Below are 10,443 nucleotides of genomic sequence, written 5' to 3' on the forward strand. Positions count from 1 at the left end.
CTGGACCAAAGACCGCGCTCCACGTCAAATCATCAAGATCAGACGGATACTTTCATCATCATCGGCTCAAATCTCAACCGAGACCATGGAGAAGTTGTCCATGGAGCCTAGGGGCTCATCGTCAACATTGCCCTCGTGCGATCGCACAGTTTTTCTGTACAACAGACTTGTTGTCGCTACCACCGAATCCTCGGGAGTCGATTTGATGAACCCTTTCGTGGAATTATGCATAATTGAGTATACAACAAACCTGTAAAATTTCGTCGCCTTCTGATGGAGGAATCTCCGGTGATTTATGATATACCAGGGGCCTGTCGAGTCTGGACTGGAATCTAGATGAGTTTAGGGCATGGTCTCCAGAGCCTAGCTGGGAGGTTATTTGGAAGATCCAACCATTCATCTTCTGTGGAATTTCCATATCTACAAGCTCTCAAAATTTCAGGTCGATCTGATCGTTCAAACTCCGGGAACCTTCCGATTAGTGCATCACTTTTTGGATATGTTTTATGCGCGAATACGAATCTGACCTGAGTTCATCTTTCTTCAGGAACGGTATATTGGACAACCTTTTTGGAAGAATCTCTATCTAGGGTATTGTGTTTTGTTTCAGAACACATGCTCACAAAATTTTCCCCTTTTCGGAGGTAATCTTCACCATCGTGCCGGTGTCAAACCAGCTCTTACTCCATGTCTGCCGACCTGCGCTAGACAAATCGTCGCTTCATCGAGCCGAGCCTAACCTTATCGGATCATCAACTCGGCAAGCCAAACAAGAGTTCGGCATCGCGAAGAATAAATCATCACCAATACCATCGCCCCATGGATTGCATGGGTCAGGTGCATCGACATCGCCGCTCGGTCAATTCATCAATCTGGCATTGACCGCGTCACAAGTTATGACCAGCGTCGGCATGGCTGAGTTGTAGCTTCTTTAAACCGATATCTGCCACACTGAATCGCTTCAGCACCTCATCTGGCCCGGCGGCTGCAACGTCACCTTACCGACGTGCTCCGTCACCTCGGCTGGACCGGGAGTTTCTCCGTCTCTTCATCAACGTACTCCAGAGATTTCGGCATCACTAGCCGACCATCTTCGTCAGGTTAGCTGGACCGGGGGCTTCGCTTCGCCGCGTCCCGGCCGAGCACGCGCACACAACATCAAGCTGTCGCTGGCACTAGTACTATTACTAGATGCAAATCCATGAACGCCCGCGTGTGTTTCTTTGGATTGCTACAACAAATAAACCAGGTGCTATAATTCCTACTATTTTTTTGCTTGCATGGGCTTAATTTTCCCGAAGAATATTACTCTAGTTTGTTCCACCCTCTGTACACAGGACTGTCAAATGTTGGCTGCATTAACGATGGTTGGGTGATGGTTCGGTCAGTTTCAGGATTTGGAGAACACCACATCGGGAACTAGGACCGCTCTGCAAATTCGGTGAACACCACATCAGGAACTAGGACCGCCCTGCGAATTTAGGATTTGACACGCCGACGCCCCACATCGACATTGGCTTCGATGCCAGGCCACATCTCTTTAAAAATTAATTTGTGTAAATTAATTATGCGAGGATTTTTGATATATTTATATTATTATTTTTTGGACCGCACTATTTTACATGTGTAGGTAATCGACTTCGACTGCGTCACGCAGTCACTTCGGCAAGCCGACGTCGTCGTCCCAATCGACATAAATCGTCTCGCGTGACCACCATGTTGGTCGAATTTCCATACCAATATGTTCAGTTGCCTCAGGGATTTCGGCATCGCTGAGAGAGCTCTACCTCATTGAGTGTTCGGCACACGGGCCATATTTCTTTTATTAGTCGCTTTGCATAAATCATTAATTATGCAACGATTTTTTGTTTATTATTATTACCATTTTCTTCGGCTTGCACTATTTTCTCTACACAGGTAAATGATCAGGGTTGGGCAACGCTATCACCTCGGTGTACCGACGTACCATGCCGCCTCGGCTGGACCGGTGGCTTCATCATCACTTGATTAAACCACGCCGGGGACTTCGGCGTCATACTGCCAGCCTACTCCGTCGCCTTGGTTGGACTAGGGCTTCTACCTCGCCATGTTGGCCATGCTATGTCGCCACTTCGGAGTGCTGAGTTCTTCGCTCCTCCACCTTGCCATGTTGGCCGTGCTATGTCGCCACTTTGGAGTGCTGAGCTCTTCGCTCCGCCACCTCAAGACCGGCTTGGGGGCTGGGACCTCATCCCGCCGTATGCTCGGCCCATGTTGTCAACACTGGCAAATTAACCAGCTTAGTCGCTTCCATGCTCAAAGTTTTTCATTCTTGTTTGGTTTGGCCAAAATTTATATTTGTGTTAAACAAAAAACTTAGTCTGTTAAAAACGTTATTCATTAAAAACACTTCCTTTACCCAAGTTAACTAGGGGCTCTTAAATTTGTATGAGTCATTTTATAATAATTGTGTTTCTTCCTAGTCGTTGCAAAGTCTTTTTCAACCACTCCTTTCTCGACTCAAGTGTGTGGTCAATAGCCGGATAGCCTGTTTTCTCTCTAAGGCCGCTCGAGTTTAGTTTGCTAAAATGGCATAACAAGCAGTACTCCGCCTTCGGGATAGGAGGTTGCAGCTGTAGGCTAACCCGCTTGAAGTCTTGAGATCGGATGTGTCATATTAATGCACGCCAGAAGCACAAAAATAGCACCAATTTTCGGAGTGGCACCAAATGACTTGATTTAGTTTGGGCGTAAAGTTTTTGGTTTTCCAAGCCTATGGCACTTTTAAACTATTTGTGTGTTTCTAGCATAAGTCTCACAGTACAACGCCGGACACATTTAGAGATTCGGCAAAACATTCTCGGATATTGCTATATATGCATCGGTTTCGAATTGTGTCTTCGGTCAAAACTTGGGTTGCCCGGCTCCTGTGCTTGCCTCCTACGTTTCACTTTGATCGGCTAGGTGTGCAAAGGGAGAACCACTGTTGTCGGCATTCTGGGAACGGGGGTCCCCAGACTTGCCTACCTGCGGCCCGCGGTGTGGCTGAGCCAGCAGGCCGTACGGCCCATCTTCACTAACAAGGCACACAAGACCCTCGCGAGGGTCCGAGCCTCGCGAGGCGGATGACGCAAGACCTCCTCTGGAGTGGCCTAGCTAGGCAGGCTCACGAGGAGCGGAGATATCAAGGCGGGGCAAACCTCATGAGGCCCTCGTGACCTGAGCCATGACGCAAGACACCAGGCGGGCGCCAGCGCGTGCAGCGTTCTTGTTTCCTCTTTGGTGCTAAGGAGGCTAACACAGGCGAAGAGTACCGAGGCATTAGGCAAAGGTTGCCATATTGGTGCAATGAGACCAGGACCAGGAGGACGGCAAGACGGAGGTCATCGTGGAGCCCAAGACGGCGTTACCACCAGAGCTTTTGGCAGGCGAAGACCACTTTTGTAAGGATAGCTTGTACTAGCTGTCCCCCTTTGAATTAGCCCGCAATTATTGGCTCCCTTCCCGCTCGATATTTGGGAAGAGGACCAGGGCCTATATAAATAGGACTAGCCACCACCTTAGAAAGGGACGGATCATTCAGACCATCCTCACACACACAAGCTCACCGAGCACAAGAACACCTCAACCTCCGGATGCTGTTCTTCCCTTGTAATGTTCATCATCAGCCCTAGAGGCAATCCACCACCACCACACTGGAGTAGGGTATTACACCACAACAGTGGCCCGAACCAGTATAAACCTCGTGTCTCTCTGTGTTGCGAGTTCGTCCGCGATATCTTAGTGAGCTAGGGCATAGACTGGTAGGAAGGAAAGACTTCACGCGCACCCAAGTGTTCGAACCTTAAGGGTTTGCCGAAACCCCACATCCGACATTTGACGCACCAGGTAGGGGTGCGCCGTAGCCTCCCTTCCATCAGTTCATCGCTCCGTCACTCCGTCGTCTCCATGGCGGACGCTCGCCGTGCTCGAGCTGAGCGTCGGGCTGCCCTCACCGCCGGCGTCGCTCAGACGGCTCCCCTCGGCGGGCCACATCGCCGTTCTATGTCCCCCGCCGCCAACGCTGCCACCGGCCCGGCAGGGAACAAGCAGCAGGCGTCCTCGCTGCATCCTTCGGTGCGGCAGGACAGCCGCACCGCCACTCCATCGCTGACCCCTACCGGTTCTTCGTCTCACGCGCACTGCGCTCCCATGGAGGCACGGGACGCGCTCCTCGTAGCAAATGAGCTCTTGCGCTACCACCCCATCGATGACCTCTACGAGGAGTGGCTCGAACGCATCACCGATCTCGTCCCCGCCGCAGGGGGCTCTCCGGCGCCGTCCCACTCTCTGCCTCCCCCTCAACCAGCCGCGGGCGACGGGGCTCATGGCGCGCCTCCACCACCTCAGCCCCAAGACGTCGCCTTGGCACCAAGGTGCGCGGCTCCGTGACGTGATCCACCATGCCCGGCGCCCGCGCACGAAGAGAGAAGCTGCCAAGAAATTCTGCGGCCGCGAGAAGCTGCACCTGCGCTCCTCGCGCCACCTCGTCAAGAACGCGCACCACCCGCGGCGGCGCAGCGCGAACCTCATCAAGACCAAGCACCACCTCAAAAGAGGGCCCTAGCTACCATGGCTGGCTGCCGCGCCATCACCCCCGAGCTGCGTAGCGTCGCCTGGCCGGGCAAGTTCAAGCCGGATCTGCCTCCTCGCTATGACGGCACCGCCGACCCCGCGGAGTTCCTGCAGCTCTATGAGCTGAGCATTGAAGCGGCCAACGGCGATGAAAAAGTTATGGCGAACTGGTTTCCCATGGCTCTCAAGGATGGAGCTCGCTCCTGGCTCCTGAACCTGCAGTACGGCTCGATCTCCTCCTGGGACGAGATGCGTGACTGCTTTGTAGCCAACTTCCAGGGCACTCGCGACCGCCCTCCGGCCACGGGTGATCTACGCCGCATCAGGCAGCAACCAGGAGAGACCCTCCAGAAGTACATCCAGCGCTTCCACAACACCCGCCTCAAGATCCCCAAGGTCCCAGACGAGGCCATCATCTCTGTGTTTTCCGACGACGTCCGCGACGTCAAGATGAAGGAAGAGCTCGCCATCCACGAGGAGCTTTGCACATCTCAGGAGCTGTTCAACCTGCGACCAAGTGCGCAAGAGCTGAGGAGGGGCGTCTCTCTCTCCTTGAGCTGCCAGCCGTGGGCGCGGAGGAGAAGAAGGCCAAGGCCAAGGACGTGAAGCGCAAAGAGGTAGTTGTGCTCGCAGCGGAGCCCGACATCAAGCAAGGCAGAGATCAGCCCGAGTCATCCAAGAACGTTCGACCGGCCTCGTGAGGACCGCTGGCAGGACCAACCTCGCGAGGGCGCCTGGAGGGACCCGCCTCGTGAGGATCGCCCCCGGGGCAACGCTGGTCTCCCCCTGCTGCCGCCACCAAGAAGGAACGACGACCACCACCAGGACGAGGGGGCTGGGGGCTTCCAGGAGCCGCGCGCGATCGCCTGCATCTTGGGCGGCGCCCAGGCCTCAGCCTCTTAGCGCGTCTTCAAGCAGTTTGCTCGCGAGGTGAATGCGGCGCTTCCCAAGCTCGAGGCCACGCGCCCGCTCAGGTGGTCCCAATGCGCCATCACTTTCAACTTGGCGGATCAGCTCAAGTGCGCGGCCACCGCTAGCACCCTCCCTATGATGTGTTCCCCAGTCATCAGCAATGTACAGGTCACCAAGACCCTCATCGACGGCGGCGCAGGGCTGAACGTCCTGTCCGTCGACACGTTCGACAACCTCCAAGTGCCGTATGAGCAGCTCCAGCCCACCAAGCCTTTCTCAGGAGTGACCAACGGCTCCACCACACCGATAGGGCAGGTCCGCCTGCTTGTCACCTTCGGGGAGCGCAAGAACTACCGCACCGAGCTCATCTACTTCGACGTCGCGCACATCCGCCTACCATACAATGCCATCCTCGGGTATCCAGCCCTGGCCAAGTTCATGGCAGTCACTCATCATGGCTACAATGTTCTCAAGATGCCAGGAAGCGGAGGAATCATCATGGTCCCGTGTGAGGAAAGGGATGCGGTGTGCTCCCTCGAGCGCGCCTTTCAAGCCGCAACAATCGACGACCCTGACAACAGAAATGAAGGCCCTCTGGAGGCCATCCCCAAGAAGAAGCATCTGCACCGTGCAGGACCTCAGGAGGATGGCGTCGTGGCAGGAGCCATGTCAGGACCAGCGCCCGCTCCAGGGGCGCCTCCCTCCATCGCATAGGAAGGCACACCCGGCGCCCTCCTCAGGAAGGGCTCGGGGGTTCTCTTCTGGAGGGCCTCAGACCTTGCCAACCTCACGAGGGAGGTGCTTGGGCACCACTTGGAGGCGTGCTTCGCGGCACCTGGCCCTCAGGAGAGCACAGGGCAGGGAGTGCCCACTACTCAGGAGTTCATCACCAAGACCACCCAGGAACTACAAGAAGCAAGAGCCATGTGCGGCAACAGCCGCCCACGAGTCGTAGTTCCGCATCCTGGCGAGGATGCTGGGCTGCGTGTCTGCATCGACGTCCTGGGGCTCAACAGGGCCGCATCTCAGGAGCGTTTCTGGCCTTCGCGTGTGGGCCGCTGTGAGGGCCCGCCGCACAGCTACATGTGTATGCCCTTTGGCTTGCCGAGCATGGCGTCGGCCTATCAACGCAACATGCGACATGTCCTGGCAGCTCAGGAAGCCAGGCACCACGCAGCTTTGGAGGAGATGGAGACGGTCTTCAGGGAACATCCCGAGCCCCTAGAGCCTCCCGAGGCTCAGGGTTCTGGTGGCTCATGATGGGTCATTTCTTCAACACACGCCTTCAGCCTGCACCAACTCTACTTCGTCTACAGAACCAGGTGACATCTTCCAAGCTCGTTTAGCTGGGAGCACCCCTCGGGCTGCATTATTCCCAGGCCGCGTGGGTCCGTTCCTGTGGCATGTATCCCTTTTGCTTATGTCTTTAGCTTACCTTGTTGGGGGCGCCCCTTGGGCTGCATCATCCCCAAGCCGCTCGGGCCGGACCCGGCGGCATGCATCTTCCTGCATTTATCCCAATTGATCCGCTCTCCATGCTTAACCTGCCAACTTCTATCACCTGCTCGATCATCGGCTCCCCCGGGGCCTCCACATAGGCACGGTGCTGGTGCATGGGTCCGTCCCTGCCACGCCGACAAATCTAAGCGGTCGAGCTCTGGCTCGCGGCATGTCGCGCACGTCACCTCACCAGGCCCTTAGTGTCTTCTCCTCATCCAGAGCAACCAGCGGCAGGCTGACAGCTGTAACGGCAAACTGTGTTTCTTCTTGTGCCTGTTCACAGGGATCCCGTGGGAAAGATAGCAGGCGGCACCACGAGTCTCCTTTTCTCTCATGCAATTCGCTTGCACGTTAAAAGGGGGGCTCCTGAGCATCGCAACTCAGGAGCTCTTACTGGCTCTCCAGCCCTCAACCCCTGGCCTTGACCACGGCATCGCGACCTGGCATACCAGCGGCAGCTAAGCTCTCTTGAGGGTCAGGAACTGAGGACGTAGAGCACTAAGGAGAGCATGAGGGGAGGGAAACTCGTATGGGTCGGCCTAGCTATGTTGCACAAGTAGGCGCGCAGCCCTAGCGCAACATCAGGAGTCGCCACGAGATCAACAATATAAGTCCCGCTCTCTGATCGACTAAATGCGTAGGCCTAATGGTCACTCACGCCTTGCCGCAAACCCGTTGCGGCCATGTAAACTCCCTTTCTCACCTTACCATGGCTGCTTGAGCGCTACGGGGGACCTCCTGAGCATCGTGCCTCAGGGGCTCTTACTGGACCTCGGGTCGCACACCTCCTAGCCTTGACCATAGCACGCGACCTGGCATACCAGCGACTACTGTAGCCTACCTGGGGACCGAGACCTGTCGGCGTAGAGCAACAAGCTATCGTGAGGAAAGAAAGGGGGGACCGAGCCTTAACGGGACATGCGTTCACCAAATTCTCATAACAGGGAAGATAAGCACAAAAGAAATTACAGACTCTTACATGCCCCCACGGGGTAATTCATGATTCTTCGCAGGAAACAAAAGCCGATACTAAGTGGAATCCTATCTACATCCTCCCGTGGTGGACGCCATCATCAAAAGTGGGCCACGGGAGGCCGATGCCAGCCCCAACCTGATTAGCAGCGACGACGGCCGGACACCGCAGCTCTGCTCCGATCACGACGAGAGCTCGGGGGCACGTAGCTGTCGTCGCTCGTCTCCGGAGTCTCATAGAGCTCAGGAGAGTTGCTGGACTCCCAAGGGCTGCTGCTGCTGGAGTGGTCGCGAGTAGGGCGCACATCAGCCTCGCGCTCCTCTCCAGAGCAGCACTCTAGGCGGCGGCCGTCGGCATCGAAGACCTTGAAGAAAAGCGTGGAGACGTCATCATACTCAAAGTGGATCGCGAGGGCGCCCCTCGCACGGCAGACCCGCGTGATCTCGCCCCAGTCATGCGTCATGAAGATCTTGCCGGTGGGGACCGCTTCGATCTCCGCTCCGGTCGCTGGAGCACTGCAGTCGGCATGCTGCAGCCAGAGCTTGAGAGGCCCCCTCGGCGGCATCACATCGGAGAAGAACCGCGGGAAGCGGATCTAGGAGCTTTGAGGCATCGGCGTCCCCAGCACCAACTCACGCGAGGAGTCCGCGACGTGAACCCGAGGGGCAACGGCACACGTCGCCAAGGCGCGGAGACCCTGGATACGGCGTGGGCAGCGCTGCTCATCACTTTGTCCTCCCGAGCCTTCGGCTCGGCCGTACGAGGGCAGCGGGTACCCCAGAGGAGGCCGCTCGCACCAAGGCCTCGACACCACCTGCATCGCCGCTTCATCACGGCGATGGATCGACCCCTTCTTTGGCGAAAGAGGCCCGGGATCATCATGGGGAGCCTTTCCTTTCTCTGCGGTGGAAAACTTTCTGATGGGTGCCATTATTGTTAACAGTGGAGCAAGGAGGAAGAACCAAGCAAGCGAGGAAGAGATGGGCAACGGGGGCTCGCCCCCCTCTCCCATTTATAGCAAGGGAAGGCCAACCGGCGTCTCCCATGATGGCAGGTAATGATGGTTTTTTCCTTGCATGTCGCAGGGACTCATCAAGTCGAGCAGTTGCCAAGGCAACATGGGGAAGCGGAGACGCCCACATCCAATCAACCGCCACGCGCCAATCGAGGCCGCAGGCTTAGGGGGGCCCGCGGTGCTCCGTTCTTGGCCCTTGGCTTCGCCGCGAAGCCAAGCCCAAGCGCACCTTGGGCCCAGGGGCTACTGTCGGCGTTCTAGGAATGGGGGTTCCCAGACTTGCCTGACTGCGGCCCGCGGCGTGGCTGAGCCAATAGGCCGTACGGCCCATCTTCACCAACAAGGCACACAAGACCCTCGCGAGGGTCCGAGCCTCGCGAGGTGGACGACGCAAGACCTGCTCTGGAGTGGCCTAGCTTGGCAGGCTCACAAGGAGCGGAGATATCAAGGCAGGGAAAACCTCACGAGGCCCTCGTGACATGAGCCATGACGCATGACACTAGGCGGGCGCCAGCGCGTGCAGCGTCCTCGTTTCCTCTTTGGTGCTAAGGAGGCCAGCGCATGCGAAGAGTACTGAGGCATGAGGCAAAGGTTTCCATATTGGTGCAACAAGACCAGGACCAGGAGGACGGCAAGACGAAGGTCATCGTGGAGCCCAAGACGGCGTCACCACTAGAGCTTTTGGCAGGCGAAGACCACTTTTGTCAGGATAGCTTGTACTAGTTGTCCCCCTTTGAATTAGCCCGCCATTGTTGGCTCCCTTCTCGCTGGATATTTTGGAAGAGGACCAGGGCCTATATAAATAGGACTAGCCACCACCTTAGAAAGGGGCGGATTATTCAGACCATCCTCACACACACAAGCTCACCGAGCACAAGAACACCTCAACCTCCGGATGCTGTTCTTCCCTTGTAATGTTCATCATCAGCCCTAGAGGCAATCCACCACCACCACACTGGAGTAGGGTATTACACCACAACAGTGGCCCGAACCAGTATAAACCTTGTGTCTCTCTGTGTTGCGAGTTCGTCAAGTTCGTCCGCGAGATCTTAGTGAGCTAGGGCGTAGACTGATAGGAAGGAAAGACTTCACGCACACCCTAGTGTTCGAACCTTAAGGGTTTGTCGGAACCCCACATCTGGCAACTGCGATTGTGCTTCCAACTCGAATGGGTAAGCACCTGAGTGGAGAAAGCCGAAAGACTGTCACAATGGGTTTAAACTGGTCAGTGATCTGATGACAGTGTCAAACTATCACTACAAAAAAAATACACTTCCGTGATGATACGTGTTTGTCAGAGTAGGTCGCGTTTTTTGTCATGCATCTACATCCATGAAAAATTTATGACAGAATCAAGATAGTCATACCTGTGCTGTCGTAGAAGTGTTCCATGACACTACCAAGATTATCAACACGGAAGTGTCCACTTCCATGACGATAAATCGCGCGT

Source organism: Triticum dicoccoides, chromosome 1A (assembly GCF_002162155.2).
Source record: "Triticum dicoccoides isolate Atlit2015 ecotype Zavitan chromosome 1A, WEW_v2.0, whole genome shotgun sequence".
In the NCBI taxonomy this organism is placed as follows: domain Eukaryota; kingdom Viridiplantae; phylum Streptophyta; class Magnoliopsida; order Poales; family Poaceae; genus Triticum; species Triticum dicoccoides.